Source organism: Pholcus phalangioides, unplaced genomic scaffold (assembly GCF_987345545.1).
Source record: "Pholcus phalangioides strain wild (caught in Gottingen) unplaced genomic scaffold, Ppha-v1.0 ptg000032l_1, whole genome shotgun sequence".
NCBI classification, from domain to species: domain Eukaryota; kingdom Metazoa; phylum Arthropoda; class Arachnida; order Araneae; family Pholcidae; genus Pholcus; species Pholcus phalangioides.
In genome coordinates this window covers 7,651,219-7,668,472 of record NW_028301622.1, presented here as the reverse complement: position 1 = coordinate 7,668,472, position 17,254 = coordinate 7,651,219, and the positions used below count along the sequence as shown (strand labels likewise).

Sequence of the window (17,254 nt, the reverse complement as noted above, 5' to 3'; positions counted from 1 at the left end):
TTCAAGTTGCGTTCAAATTGCATCTTCTTTTCAATGGAGGTCCCGAATCTATTGAAATCCACGATTCATGTATTTTCCATCTTACATTCTTCATTACATAGTTTCATACCTTGCCAGATGAATTGTGCGTCATCGGCAGTTAGCCTGAAAATACATCATTTTCATTTTGTACAAAATTTTCATACATAATCTTTTATCACTCGTGGCCGTCCTGCACGTGTACTTAATTACAGCTACCTAATGCCAAGCCTCAATTAATACCTGTTACCTAGTCTACTTTTCAAAATAATCTTTCAATACAAAAATAATCCTTTAACAGAGAAATTGAATTTCCTGGATGTTAATGCCGAAATTGATATTTGGAAAGAAAAGTGATTTGAAGAAAGTGAGATCACTTTTCTTTCCAAATATCAGTTTCGGCATTAACATCCAGAAAATTCAATTTCTCAGTATATTTCAGGCCGAAAAAATTTCATCTCTTCATAATCCTTAAACAGCTAACCACATAAATAAATTAATACTTTGATTAATTAACACTTTTATACTCAAATAATTACGAATAATTATGAGCGGAGCGGACCCGCTCATAAACTCAACAATAATCTTTTTTTTTTTCCCCTCCGTAACTCAACAATGAATTTTGCTTGTTTTCAACAAACCGAAGCCAAAAGTATTTAAATTTTTCTTTTTGAATTTCGAAAGTAATCTTTAAACACATTTTGGGTATGCGTTTTTTGTTTTTTTTTCGCCAGCGTTTCCACCAATCACAGTCCTCGTCGATTACCACACCTCCTTCCTTCCCCCCTACCTCGTCTCAGCGCCACCTTCCGGCGCAAGCGCGAAACACTGGATGCGAGTCGTCGTCATCGTCGAATACTGCAACAGTAGTAGTGTGTCAGTCACGAACAGAAAAGGATAGTGAAAGGGACCACCCTGTGTTGAGTCCGAAACTGACGGGTTTTGACAATCGAGACTCTCTCTCTTTCATCCTCATCTCCTCTCACTCTCTATCTCTCGAATATTATTCTTCAACAATCAAACCCTTCCTTTGACAAACGGAACCCCATCTTCTCGATATTATAATAATAATTATTATATTTTTTCCCCTCTTTCATTTCTTGACCTTTTTTGGTTGTGTCCCACTTTGCTTATAGACAGGCCATGATCCATTCATTGAATATTATTATTATTAAATAATTTTTTTTTCTTTGAGAAATAGACAAGAATGGAATGTATTGTCTGTCCGACTGTCTGTCTGTCCATGTGCGTGAGAAATACATGATGATAATTACTATTTCTCTGTAGTTTTTGAACCGGTTTTTTTGTCGATATTCGATTTCATACGCAAAAAAGAATTATTTATTATGTATTTTTGGATTCTTCATGGTTTCTTAAGAGATAACCATTGTCGTCGGTGATGTGTTTGTTTGGGATGGTGAAAGAGTAACGAGGTTGTGTTGTGACTGTTGTGTTTATTTTCGTGCACGTGAGTGATGTTTTGGATTATGTTGCTGTTGGGATGTGTGTCACCGATTACCGAAGAATTTGATCGATTTATTTAGGTAAGTTTAAATATTTATGAATTTCTTTTGCATTGTTTAGAATCGTATGATAATGTACTTGTTTTTTTTTTTGGAGGAAATTTATTTTTCTTACAAATTCTTCTAAGCTTCTTTAAATCTTCTTATGTGTTTTAATTATTGAAGGAGAAGTTTCTAGGAGGATGAGAATTGTCTTTTCTTGCCTGTAGTTAGTAGAAAGTGTTGATAGCTATTGTTGTTCGAAGAGGAATTATTGCCCAACTTTTTAAAAAGGCATTGTTAGTCGTTGTACGAAAAGGAACTGAATTTTTGGGATTCCTCACGGTTTCTAAAAGGATAACCATTTTCGTTGGTGCTGTGTGAATGGCGAGGTTGTGTTGTGATTGTTGCGTTTATTTTCGTGCCCACGTGAGTGATGTTTAGGATCGTTATGCTGCTGTTCGGATGTGTGTCACCGATTTTCGAAAATTTTGATCAATCTATTTAGGTATTAAATTTGGGTATTTATAAGTCTAAATATTTATGAATTTCTATTTCAGAATTTTTGTTGATTTTGTGGTGAGGGGTTCGGAAGTGTGACATTGTTTCTTGAAGTGAATTAAATTTTCTTACAAAATTGAATGATGTAATTATTTTGTGGGAGAAGTTTCTAGGAGAGGAAAAGCATCGTTATAGAAATGTCTTTTGTTGCCTGTGGTTATCAAAAATGATTGTTCGCTACTGTTTCCAAATTAAATTATTGATTTTTTTTGTGAAAATACAAGCCCACAACAGGCCCACCAAGATGGCTGAGGAAAAACTAGCCCATAATAAACATGGATGGATGCTATATTTCTAAAATACAGCAACCCAATTGAAAATGCAATCATAAAAGCTTTAGACTATATATACGGGGGAAGGGGGTTTCCGATTTGCTGACTTTTGATGACAAGGGGGGAGGGGGGCTTGGATAATGCTTACGTCATCAACCACCCTTTATGAAAATATGAGTTAGGATTCAGAGGGACAGAGCTGATGACGAAATTTTGCTTTCAATTGCCTTATTAAGTAATATTGTTCAAGAAAACTTATTAATTTGGTTTTCAGAAGAGAGATTGTTTGCGAATTTGGTTTTTACTAAACACTTTGTCGACTAGTACTGTGCGAAAAATCGTTATTGAGTATGGTTTTTTAGGAAAAACATTGTTGGCCAATATTGATCAAAAAATGTCATTAATGGTCGCACGGTTTTCAGAAAAGATATTGTTGGGTATCGTTGTTGGGAAAATCGTTATGGACGGGCTTTCGAAAAATATATTTTTGGCTTCGGTTGCTCGGAGTGATGTTTGTGAACTCGATGGTGAATGTGGTTTTTGGGAAAAAGTGCCGACTATAGTATTGTTCAAAAAATCGTTATTGTAGTGGTTTTTAGAAAAGACATTGTTGATCGCTGTTGATCAAAAAATCCATTGTTGGCTGTGTTTCTCATAAAGTAAATTCAGTATCGTTGTTAGAAAAATCGTTATGGACGGGATTGTTCAGAAAAAATATTGTTGGCTTCTGTTGTTCGGAGGGTATTGTTATTGACACACTTTTTTCTTCAGAAAAAGTCATTTAAAAAAAGCAATACTTCATATCTTATAAAGTTTCATCATATTCTTTTCACTTTTGCTTGAAAAATATGCGAATTGGTTAAAATATGCGAATTGGTTAAAATATGCAAATTGGTTAAAATATGCAAATTGGTTAAAATATGCAAATTCGGACGTATATAAAAAAAAAAATTTTATATTGATCAAAACCCATTTTCTCGTAAAGCATTGGTTTCCTGATCACTGAAAGAAAAAACAAATCTGGACATCATTCTTTAAATTTCATGTTTTCTTGATATAAGACATGAATGTCGCTCTCCACTTCTTGATATCATTGTATCAAATTTATTTTTTCTCGATGCCATTGCTTCACTTTTTAATATCTCATTTTTTAATTAATTTTTCTCGACTTCATTCATTTTTTAATCAAAATTTTTAACATCATCTAGTTAATTTTTAATTTTTTCTCGAAATATGTCATTGTTTCTAAACATTTTCTTCTCGACATCATTGTTTGTGAAGGGTTTCTTCCTGGAATTATTATTTGGAAAGGATTTTTTCCCGACACTAAATTGTTTGAAATTTTTTTCATGCAGAGCCGATATATAAAAATCATATTTCCGTTGGGAATCATTGGTTTAATGACCATTGTTTGAAAAGAAATAAATTATGGACATCATTGTTTAAAGTTAATTTTTCTCTCTCGATAAACTTATTACAAAATCACTTTTCTCGATGTCATTGTTTTAAATTCATTTTTAAAAACAAAATTTCCCCATATTATTAATTTTCATTCATTTTTTATATTAATTTTTTAATTTTTTTTTTTCTCGATACATGTTATTGTCTCTAAAAATTTTCTTTTCTACATTATTGTTTGAAAGAGATCTTTTTCTTGCCATAATTTTTTTCTTGGGAGGTGTGGTAGCCCAGGTCGATAAGATACTCGCCTGAAGTACCAAAGGATGTTTAGAGGTGTCGTGAGTTCGATACCCGGTTCGTTCTTGTCAGAAGACTTTAAAGACACAAAACGACGACATGACCGCAGAAAAAAATTGCTACCGCAGGGAGTCCTCCCATCGAGGGGTTAGTGCACCAACCTCTCGACGAGTATAAAGAACCAGCCTGCCGTTCGGAACCGGGCCCCGTTCTAATTAGCCCTCGTGTGCAGAAAACGGCCGCGGTGCGACAAAAATGATCAAATTTTGAAATAATTTTTTCTTGACACAATTTTGAAATTTTTTCTTGACACAATTTTGAAATAATTTTTTCTTGAAATTTTGAAATAATTTTTTTTGACATCATTTTGAAATATTTTTTTCGTGACATAATTTTGGAATAATTTTTTTCTTGGCATAATTTTGAAATAATTTTTTCTTGACAATTTTGAAATAATTTTTGTCTTGACATAATTTTGGAATAATTTTTTTCTTGACATAATTTTGGAATAATTTTTTTCTTGACAAAATTTTGAAATAATTTTTTCTTAACACAATTTTGAAATAATTTTTTCTTGACAATTTTGAAATATTTTTTTTTGACACAATTTTGAAATAATTTTTTTTGACACATTTTTGAAATAATTTTTTTTGACATAATTTTGAAATAATTTTTTTCTTGACACAATTTTGAAATAATTTTTTCTTGACAATTTTGAAATAATTTTTTTTTGACACAATTTTGAAATAATTTTTTTTAACATAATTTTGAAATAATTTTTCCTTGACATAATTTTTTCTTGATATTGTTCCAAATCTTTTTTATCGAGATTCATTGTATAAAAATAGTTTTTTCAAAATAATTTTTCCCAGACATTAGGCCTACTGATTAAATAAAAATTATTTTTCGTCATCATTGTTTTAATAATTTTTCTTGACAGTGTTTCAAAATTTTCTGTCCCTGGGATAATTTTTCATCAGTAAAAACAGCTTCCTCCCGAAAGCATCATATAAAGAGTATTGTTGGTTAATTTATTTTTATATAGAAATATATATATATTCGTAAAAAATTTCGTTTATTAATTTGATCTCATTCTCACGATACAATATAACGTCGAGATATCATATAATCACTGTATTTTAAGAACTGCAATCGGCATGTAAATATGAGCGTATGGAATGTCGTAGTGGGTCCTTGGATGAGTGCCAGTCCAAAATCATGGCCATTATGTAACATAACAGATGACACTGATCAGTGAGAGATAATTTCATCCCCATTGATGGATAAGAACATCATCCGTCGTTGATTTATCTTTAAATCTCTATCTTCAAAACTGATTTTCCATCTGATATCCCGTCTCCTGCAGGATATCCGGTTAACACATTTTTTTTCCTCATCATTTCCCGACAATCGAGGTCATTTTTCAAGACAATTGATACGTTGTAAATACAGGCGAAGAGATCAAAATGAGCAGAAACCTCCGATTCTTGCCAGATATTCCGTATTTACGCAAATCGGAAGTGCAACCAAATTACAGTGCATGAAAAAGAAATTGAAATATAGGTCAGCACTCCGATGAATCGGGTAACGGTTATACGGATACTCTTCTGATACGGATAAAATCCTCTATAGCAAAAAATTTCTCCCCGTGTTATAGTTCCCCGCGAGGTATAATAATTTCAAAATATTTTCATCGCTTAATCAGATATTGGAATCCACTCGACAACTGCAAATATACAGGGTGATTCCATAATTACCCTTGCCGCATTTTACTCGCGTGCCGTTGATTGTTGTTGATATTGCAAAGGGATATGTAGTTATCAAAAAAATGAATGAAATACCTTTTTATATGGACATCCTGTACTCAAATACCCTATTAGAAAGTTTTTGCCCGGTTAAAAGAAATTCCACATTTCCAAGTGCAATATTCAGATATTTGAATTCAAAAATTTAATAAAAGTTGTGAAAGAACAACATAAACTAACGGACAGTGCTTCCCTTCTTCGTTTGATTGCAAATGAAATTTTCAGTCAAAAATTTAAATTTAAAATATTTCGCACTTATCCGCAACAAAAAACTTTGAAATGAAAATATTTTCGCATTAATCCACAAAATAGTTTTCAATGAAAAATTTTGTTTTCATCCAAAAAATATTTCTGAAATCAAAATTTTGCATTCATCTCCAAAAATATATCTGGAATCCAAAATTTTGCATTCATCTCCAAAAATATATCTGGAATCCAAAATTTTGCATTCATACCCAAAATATTTCTGGAATCCAAAATTTGGCATTCATCCCCAAAAAATATTTCTGGAATCCAAAATTTTGCATTCATCTCCAAAAATATATCTGGAATCCAAAATTTGGCATTCATCCCCAAAAAATATTTCTGAAATCAAAATTTTGGCATTCATCCCCAAAAATATTTCTGGAATCCAAAATTTTGCATTCATTCGCAAAAATCAACGGCACAATTTTTTTATAGTTTAATTATGAGTCCAAGTATTAAAAACACTACTTGGTTGAAAATTCCAGAATTTGAATGCTCGGCAAAAAATTATGTACCGCCTATTTTTTCCACACAAAAAGTGTAAATTTATCAAGATTTCACGGGAAATATATTTTTTTTTTCATTTGTTTCATCGAAAATGACAAATTTCGCATTTATCGCACCTATTTCGTGAATACTAAAATTACGTATCCTTAGTTATGAGTAATATTTTAAACATTATTTTCATATTGCGCATTCACTGGGACGGGAAAAAATTCGTTATAACCGATACTTCGTAATACCCGATTTCGTTATGATATTATATACATAAATATATTATGTGTGTTACAAAATATATTATAAATCCGGTTATTACGCATATGCATAATCACATATAAAGGCGATAAATTTCAAATATTTATCAAATTTACCAACAGCGCTTGAGTATTATGCATATTCGTCGATAAAAAGTGACATTTATCAAGCTCACCAAGATTATTAGTAAGTATGCATAATAACCGATTTATCATATTTACTGTAACATATATTTTCGGGCTTGATTGTATTTTCTAAAAATGGTCCGAGGTGGGAATACCACACGTTGGAAAACCCAGTCATAGACGAAATCGGAATATTTCCATGGTGTATATAAATACGCATGTCAGCACATATCTGACAATGACATTCTACACAAAATATTAATGCCATTATAATTGCTTGAACGAGTTCTTCATATCACTGATGAGTTGTTTGAACGCTTAATGATGTATCACATCCATAACCCTATCATTTTGACCGCTTGTCCTTGGCCAGTGAACCCGTTCTTGGCTACACTACGCCACTGACCTCGTGTTATAGTTCTCTCTCTCCATCTAATCACTTTAAATGTCTCCGTGCTCTATTTCGTCCTACTTACTACAATTTCACTTAAAAGCCATTTATATCTTAAGAGGTATTTTATACATGAATACGTCTGAACGTCTTCGGAAGTTGCTTTTTTTTGGTGAAAGGCAAAAGAAAAAGATGCCCTACGACCTTTTATGAGAGGCTCTTTTTTTTTTTCCAATTCAAACAGCTGGTCACTTTCCAGTGACAACATCCAAATTAGGTTCTAGTTTGGAATAGATTGAAGAATGGTGGTCACTTGGTGGGAATCGTACTTATCATGATAATGATAATAATTTCGCTGGGGTGTGGTTCCCCAGTGAGTGTGTGTCGTTTTAGCGGTTTGCTGGGTTTTTATATTGCGGCCCACACGTTAAACGGGGAGAGAGAGAGAGAAGGTCTTCGAAGGTGCTTATCATGATAAGTTGATGATAAGGTGGATGTTAAGAGGAGGAAAAGTGTAGCTCTATCTCGATTTTTGATCTTTTTTTTGTGTGCGAGTGATTTTTTTTTTCTGTATTGTACGTGCTTTCTCTGCGGCTGTGGTTCTTCACGAGGGTTCCACGGACCCCTCGGGAATGTTTAAGCGGGTCTGTGACATTGGATAAGAAATAATTCTTTTTTTTAGTCCGTGGCCATCATCTTGTCGGCACGAGGGTGGAGGGGGCGGGGTGTCTGTCTTTTGTATCATGGACACTGAGGGTTCGTGGAACACAAAAGGTTATGAAGGAACTCCCAGGGTTTTTCCTAGTGATCCGGGAGGTCCGGGAAACTAAAATACTTGCCAAAAATCAGGAAAAATGTGAAACAAAGCATGTCAAGGAAAAAGTGAAATATATGGCATGTCAGGGAAAATGTAAAATGTTTGGCAAAAGTGAGGGAAAACGTAAAAGAAAAAAATCTGGCCAAAGTCCGAAAAAAAAAAGTGAAACTTCTTCAAAGATCATGGCACTGACTTAGGCCGGTATTACACTATAAAAGTTTGATAAAATCTCTTTTATAAAACTGGAAAAATCTAACCAATAAGATTATTGGTTACATTCTAGAAAATGCAACTCGTGGCCTTATTCGCTGCATTTTTCAAGTTTTATAAAAGGACTTTTATCAAACTTATACAGTGTAATACCGGCCTTATTTACACTCGTAGAATACTTGATTAAAAATCCGCGAAAATGTTTGGGCAAAAGTCCAGAAAAATGTGAAATATTTAGCAATTCGGGAAAAAAGGTAAAATATTCAGCAAGTCAATGAAATATGAAATATTTAGAGAAAAAGTCGGAGAATGTAAAGTATTTGTCAAAAGTCGTTAAAATGTGAAATTTTTATAAGTCAGGGGAAACGGAATTTTTTTCAACGTTTAGGGAATTTATGAAGCACTTGCCGAAAGTCGAAGGAAGTCTAAAATATTTAGCTATTCGGGTGAAATGTTTGGCAAGTCAGCGGCTGGACGATGGGGGAAAAGCTTACCTAGTTACAGAATTTAGAGAAATTCTGAAGAAAATAAAATCTGTTCTAGAATTGTGTGGTGGAAAAAGTTTTTTTTAATTACTTTCAGAATTTTGCGGAGCTTATTAATGGAGATTTATACAAATACTTATTTATACTTTTTACATTTTAGTTATAGATTTATTCTCCGTCATTTGCGTTTTGCTGACGACATTGTTATTATCAGCGGTCATCCAAACGAACTAGAAGAAATGATACAAGAACTTGCGAAGACAAGTATTCAAGTGGGTTTGAAAATGAATCTGCAAAAGACTGAAGTTATGAGTTACTTACCCCGACCCGGCGAATGTCATTCACCATACGGGAGTTCCCCGGAGGGAGCATTTATTTTCTCAATTAAAAAAAAAATTGCATGTGTTAAAATATATATACATTCTATCCTCGGAGCACCATTGACCCAAGGTTGACAATTCACATTGCATTACAATTTACATTGCATTACAATTAAAATAATAGAACGAAAGATTACTACTACTATTACAGCTTACATTATACCTCGGGCAGCACCATTAACATCACGCGGAAGACTGAAGTTATGTTCAACCCCTTCGCGTTGAAGAGTACAATCTTGCTCAACAACACAGATACAAGAAGTGGAAAACTACGTACACCTGGTACAAGAAATTACCATGAACAACGGAATCATTAATAAAATAAACAGGATCAGGATTGGATGGAGCACTTTTGGCAAAAACTAATTCTGAAGAGCCACATGCATTATGCCTATAAAGAAAAGTATTTCGCCAGTGTGTGCTACCAGCACTGACTTATTGAGCTGAAGCGTGGATACTCACGAGCAAGACGATACAAAGGCTACAGACAACACAAAGGAGCATGGAAAGATGTATGTTAGGCATCACAAGGAGAGACAGAAAACGAATCAGTTGGATAAGAAGCCACACGAAGGTGTAGGATATCATGGAAAGAATTAAACGTCTAAAATTTGAATGGGCTGGACACATTGCAAGAAGACAGGACAACAAATGGACCACAAGTATTCTGAGTTGGTACCCCGTGGTGTTAAACGTCCGAGAAGGCGTTTATCCATCCAAGATGGATCGACTAAACCAGAAAAGCGGCTGGAGTCAACTGGATGGCAGACAGAATAACATGGAAAAATTTAGAGGAGACCTTCATCTAGCAGTGGATTGAAAATGGTTGATGTTGATGATGAGTTATTTTACTACTTTTATGGAGAAAATGCTTTCATAATTACGAAAAGAAATAATTTCAAAATTGGTTCAAAAGAGAATTTTGCAATTCATAAAAATTGATAATTAATAAATATTTCCATAAATATTGAAAGGAATGTTTTCAGAATTCATGATAATTCATATTTAATCGAGAAGTAGTTTCAGAATCAATAAAAAAAAAACATATTTATTGGAAAAATTATCACGGAGCAAATACAATTCTCCAATCATATCGGGGTCCATCATTTTAGACGTCACTGCGTGAATCTAAATATCGCAGTGTGACTTGGTGGTCCTGGGTCTTCACTGAGACTTTTTTTTTGGCCCTCAGTATATCTGCAAGGTTGAAGACCCTTTAGTTAGTGCTATCATTGTCGTCAAATAAATTTGTGCATGGTGATATGATCGGAGTTGATGTGTGCGGTAAGATAGTAGTAGTGGCTTCAAATATCTGCTGAATTTATAATCTCCTACTAGAAAACTTGATCATTTGCAGTAAAATACATAGAAAAGGTTTCCCATCGAAGAGTACCAAAGCGATTTCAGGGTGATTGGTATGTGTATCCCAAATCGTTACGTCATATTAGAGTAGGACCTTCCCTAACAGACACTTTTCTGAATTCCCGGTCCAGTGGAATAGGGCTTTAATGTATTTCGCTCCTCGTTAGCGGACACTAAAATCACGGAATTTTTTTCCAATCTCTAATTTATTAATTTTTGGTCATAAACCGAGAATTTATCATTAATAACTACGATTATGTTTAATCCCAAGCTCGTGTTAATAAATATGATAAATCGTCAATCAATTACTCAATTAACTGAATACAACTATGGTTCAGGATGGTGAATTCGAATGATAATGTTGGTTTAATTGATACGTGTGAAGAAAGCCAACATTACGAGACTGATAATGTTTTGTTATGAATGTTTTTATCCTTTTTCACACTTATTTTAATTTAACTTTTATTGAAAAATACGTGTAGTGCACGTATCATGTACGGGTAAAAATCATTAATTGGTTTAATGAAGAGAAGAAAGGTTGCGAATTCTTCTACATTTATCAGACTTTCCAACTTTATTTGGGAATTATGCATTATCACCAGTAAAAGCGATAAATGTAGTGAAATTTTCTAGAAGTTTCTCAAAATCGAGACGATTCGTGATTATGCATAACCACCTGCGTATCACTTTAAGCGAGAGAAAGAGATAATGACACAATAATTTGGAACCAATTACGACCGAAGCCGAACGTCGTATAAATTTGAAAGTCTTATAAACGAGATTCCGCTGCATATCGTATACCTCAACGTTAGCGGACAAAATTTTTTGTTGGTCCCATCGGTCACCGTTGTCGAGAGGTTCTACTGTATTACGTTTCAAGCAGATTACAATGACGCGCCTAAGCCTAGAATTTCATCACCAAGAAAATGCAAAAAAAATATTTGTTTTCGGTACTAAAAAATGGAGATTGTGTGGAAGTTCATTGCTATTTTCAAAAGATGGTCGATGTTCGAATGCAGAAAAAGAACAACAAGAGGAGAAAGGAAGCTTCTCTCTTCTGGACGCTCTTAGTCAGGTCTGATAACCGGAGACATTCAGGCGTAACTTTCCAAGTATTTTTGCTTCTTTATATTTTTTGAACACTCCAATGAACAAGGAAGCAAGCGTAGAGAATTGTACATTAATGTTCAGTCGTAATTTGCCCTTTTCTTCTTGGTTCGTCGTCGTTCAGGTATGATTATGACGCTCACGTGAGTACTATAAACCCTGTGCAATGTTGCCGAGTGAGTGAAAGGATATACAGGACAGCAATCGTGTGTCTTTTCTATATATATATTTTTTTTTATGACTTCACGTTCTGTTGAATCGAAACATTCTCCCTATGGCCGAGATTTTTTTCTTATATCTTTATGAGTAAGTGTTTCGATCAAGATACCATCAATGAAACAAAATATACAAAATTACATTTCGAATGATCCACCTGAATTGATTCCGATTCCCGTATCCGAGGAAGGTGAGTATCCTCTGGTGATCAATCACCTGAAAGAGCATCTTGGATTGGAAAGGTTAAATATATACCATATTTTTCGTGAAGATCGGAAAAGAAGTTTGAAAAACATTTTTCATTTTCCACTTTTTTTAAAGTCCAAGAAAATGTCAAATATTTAGCAATTCATTTTGGGAAATGTGAAATATTTTCAGAAGTCCCAGGAGAACGTAAAATATATGTAGCAATTCATCTTGGAAAACGTGAAATGTTTGGCAGAAGTCCCAGAAACCGTTAGGCAGAAGTCCCAGAAAACGTTTGAAAAACATTTTCCAAGACTTGCTAAAGTCGAGAAAAATTTAAAATATATCGCAATTCAGAGAAAATGTAAAATATATCGCAATTCAGAGAAAATGTAAAATATATCGCAATTCAGAGAAAATGTAAAATATATCGCAATTCAGAGAAAATGTAAAATATATCGCAATTCAGAGAAAATGTAAAATATGTCGCAATTCAGAGAAAATGTAAAATATATCGCAATTCAGAGAAAATGTAAAATATATCGCAATTCAGAGAAAATGTAAAATATGTCGCAATTCAGAGAAAATGTAAAATATTCTACAAGTCAATATGAGAATGTAAAATATTTGGAAAATGTGTGTGGGCAAATGGAAAATATTTAAAAAATGTCGAGGGGAAATATAAAATATTGGGAGAAATGTCTAGAGCAGCATTTCTCAACCTTTTTGACTCGCGGACCCCTTTCCAGTATATAATTTCTATGGCGGAGCCCTGTTTGACTCGAGGAGCCCTTTTGTGTACATAATTTTTGTGGAAGAACCTTGTAGGATAGGCCTCTTTTATTTACTTATCTATCAAATTTACCGATTTATATTATTTTCCTCGTGTCACCGCGGAGCACCGGTTGAGAACCCCTGGTCTAGAGGAAGATATAATATATATGAGGGGTTCACAACCATAACAGATCAAGTCCATTTTTTACAAAAAAATGTGATAGTTACCTCAGGAGGTGCAACAACGTGTGTCCTGTTTACTGCCGTAGTGAGCTAAGTTAGTAGTTCACCTGCTTTCTCGGGGGTGGCGTTTGTTTTCACAAGTGGTAGAGTAATACATAAAACTTTCACAGCCATACTGAACCAAGTCCATTCTTGATGAGAATTTTGATTACCTCGTTGCTATTTTTTCGTTACGTGAATCATTCTCGAGTCAAAATGAGTTGTGATTTTGAGTCTTCTGGAGAGGAATATGTTCCTTATTCACCATATGAATCATCGGATGATAAAATTGTAGGTAACTAATATTACGGTACAACGGTAGGTACCTAATATTGCAACTTAACTGAGGACGCATTTATAGATGTTTAAACAAGGATTGCATCACATCAGCTACTTCAGACTTTAGATGCAGAGATATTCCTGGAAACAAAATTGACATTACAGACCACATAAAGTCATTTCCAGCCTATCAAAGTCACTATTCCAGGAAAAATAATTCCAATAGAAAGTACCTTCACCCTGATCTTTCGATTCGGAACATGTATGACATTTATGCAGAGGAATGTGCCGCAAAGAATAAGATATCCGTGGAAGAGCAACTCTATTAAAAAATATCTTCAGCCCAAAATTGGTTTAATTGACACTTTAAACCAACAAGTAAGCCTAAAAAAGATAAGAAAAACTGGATAAATGAAGATGTATTAAAAAGACTTAATTATAAAGAAAAACTCTACAAAAAATACAAAAAGAATCCTCAAATGGTCTCATATAAATTGGAATACAAGGAATATGAAACAAATTTGACAAAACATATAAAAAAATTAAACAGGAGTATATTAAAAACAGCTTTAAAGAAATTGGAAAAGATAAACGCAGGCAATAGAAATACATAAATGAAAATATTTTAAACAAAAATATTGGACATAACGTACTTCCAAACTTTCAAGATCCAATGGATTTGGCCATTAAATTCAATAATGACTTTGTTACGAGGAATTTAAATACTAATGAACAAAATAATTTTTCTACCCATTGTTTGGAACAAAATAATGTTACTAGCAATTCAATCGATTCCATGTTTTATACTGATATAAATCAAGAACAGCTAAAACATGTTGTAAGGGATTTAAAGGAAAATAAAACAAGTGGTTATGATGGATTGACCCCTAAAATGATTAAAATAATTTCAAAATACCACTTAAGTACAATAAAAAATTTAATCGATCATTCTGTATTGAATGGAATATTCTACCATGATTTGAAGTACTCTCTAGTCCATCCCATATATAAAGCAGGAGATAGTAATGATTTGGCAAATTACAGACCAATATCTATACTTCCCGTCTTCTCAAAAATAATTGAAAAATGTATAAAAAACCAACTACTTGATTTCCTAAATAGACAAAAAAATTTCTCAACAAACCAATATGGATTCCAAAAAAATTGAAATACAGAAATGGCGATACTTGATATAACTAACTATTTAAACAATGGATTCAACAATAATAAATGTTCCATAACTGTGTTCCTAGATTTGAAAAGAGCATTCGATTTTGTGGATTTGGACATTTTGACAAATAAAATATTTGAAATATAAGTGAGAGGAAACATACTTGAATGGTTTAAATCATACTATTGCAACAGGAAACAAGCAGTTATTATTCAAAAAGAAGTTAGTACTTTTCAAGAAGTGAAAAAGAGGGTACCTCAAGGTTATGTTTTGGGTCCGATATTATTTTTGATATATATAAATGATTTATGTAACTTGAGATTGAATGGAAAAATTATAACATTTGCTGATGATACAGTGCTTTATGTAGAAGATACTGATACAGGAAATTTAATTAGAAAAGTAGAAGATGATCTAACAAATATTAATATCTGGTTAAATAAACAAATTAAAACTTAACACTCAAAAAACAAAATTTATTTATATGAAAACAAGAATCAAATTATAACACAAACATACATCTAAGAATACATGATCATTGTCAGTGCCTGGAGAATCAATGCCATTGCCAAGAAATAGATATTGTTCGGGAGTACAATTATTTAGGTATCACAATACAGAATGGTCTTAAATGGAACACGCACTGTGATATTTTAATAAAAAAGATTAGAAAATATTCAGTGATCATTTACAAAATGAAAAACTTGATTGATGAACATTTCTTGAAAGATTTATTCTATGCATGGATATATTCAATTGTCAATTATGCAATCATTGCTTGGGGAGGAGCATATTACGAGAATATTCGGTTATTCGATTCGGTCGAGAATTTCGGAACTTGTTCTTGAACTAAGGAAATTAGATAATATATATAATAGAATAAGATCTCAAATATTAATCGATAGTTCCAAAATACAATGCCATACTCTAACTTCGAGACAAAACTTTTTGTACAGAGTTATCAAATTTTCACGATTAAATGAAAATTACTTAACGAAAAATCAAAATAGAGCTACAAATAGATATAATCGAGTTTATCAAGTACCAAAACCAACTAAAACATTATATAAAAAGAGCTTTTCCTTCGTTGCCCCTAAGATATTAAACATTTTTCACACTGAAAATCAATTTAATAATAATAAAAACATAAATTATGTGATTTTTGACTTCGTCAGACTCATAGATTACGAAACCATTTAGATGAAAGTATTGAAAAAGCAAAAGAGTACAATAGTAAATGAGAGAAGTGGTGTACGATGGTTGTATTATATTGAGCTTCACGAAAAGCAACTTAATTGTGAACATTATTCAGATACATAGATAAGCGAAAATACATTTGAACACATATCTAATAAATATAATAATGCTGTTGCAAGAGAAAGAAAAACTATTCTATAGCATATTCTCTCCTTTAGGCCTGCTGGAAGGACTTTTCGGTCCCTTGAGGCTACAAAGTGTTTGTTTGTAATATGTGTGCATCCATTTTATTTTTAAATAGATGCACACATATTACACATTATATTACTTATATGTTTGTATTCGTGTAACACGTCTGAATTTGTGTATTACGTGTTTGTATTTGTGAAATAAAAAAAAAATAAATAAAGATACGTGTAAATTATGCGATGACATATCCATGAAGCTTTTAACAGAAAATGATGAAATCACTAGAAAAAGTCTTGAAACTAAACGAGAGCTCAGCAGGATAGAGAGAAAATGAAAACTGATGAAGATAAAGCCTCAAATGACACTCTACTGTACATTCGACTCAAAAAAAACACTTCCTTTTCCTAAGCTTTCAACATCCGTAGCTTATTATAAACATATAGATTGCGTTTATAAAACTTTGGGATACATTCCTTCAATGATAATTTTGGATACATGTACGTTTGGGATGAAATGGAAGAAGTTCTCAAGATATTTCTGGCATTGTTGTGAGACACCTACGAGAGGAGGCTTCTAAATATAAGGAAATGATTCCATATTCCGATGCACGTGGTGGTGGCCAAAACCGCAACATCAGAATGTGCTTACACTGTTGAAACTAGTCAATAGTACAGACATGGAGCAGCACAGGCAATTGACGTCAAATTCCTGGTGATTGGAAGGGAATAATTAAGAATGCAAAGAGGAGAGATGCCCAAAATTTTGATTTACAGAAGTTAAAAATTATGATTTTGTTTCTACCACAGCTTTGGAAGAAGCTGTCACTAACAGAAAGAAGGACACTGAGGGAGTTTGTTTCAGTTGGTTGAATATCGGATGACTGCGAGTTGCGAGATGTTGTCCCATGTTGCGAGTTCAAAGAAACCCTCAATGAGAGGATCTATCTTTTTGCAAAATAAATTTGGAAAAGCAGGTTCGTGGACGAAAGTTGCTTTCTTTGTCTCATGCAAGTCAAAATGCATTGTACGCGGAAAGATCACTTCGGCCAAAAAGAAAGATATGATGAATCTTCTCCCGTACATTTCAGCTATACATCATGCATATTTCAGAATCTTCCAGTGGGGACAAATACTAGGCTCCAAGCTACTTCCTCTAGAATTGATGATGATGATATTTTGTACAGTGATCGATTTACGACAAATAGTAACATTTTTTATTCATTGAAATCGAACCTAATGAAAATATTTCAAAATCGAGAATTTTTCATAATATAAAATAAATCGTA

The 17,254-nt window shown here is 33.1% G+C and overlaps 1 protein-coding gene across 2 annotated transcripts in view; it reads left to right on the top strand.

Annotated features, from left to right (window-relative positions):
• Positions 1-17,254, top strand: part of LOC149066853 (uncharacterized) — a 428,124-nt gene that overhangs the window by 90,390 nt on the left and 320,480 nt on the right. The window contains exon 1 of one of the 2 annotated variants that reach the window (XM_089253244.1): positions 910-1,562. The exons of the other annotated variant lie outside the window; for it this stretch is intronic. The gene's annotated coding sequence lies outside the window, so the exon portion shown is untranslated. Of the gene's footprint in view, positions 1-909; positions 1,563-17,254 lie in introns of those variants that run through there. 2 annotated transcript variants of the gene reach the window in all.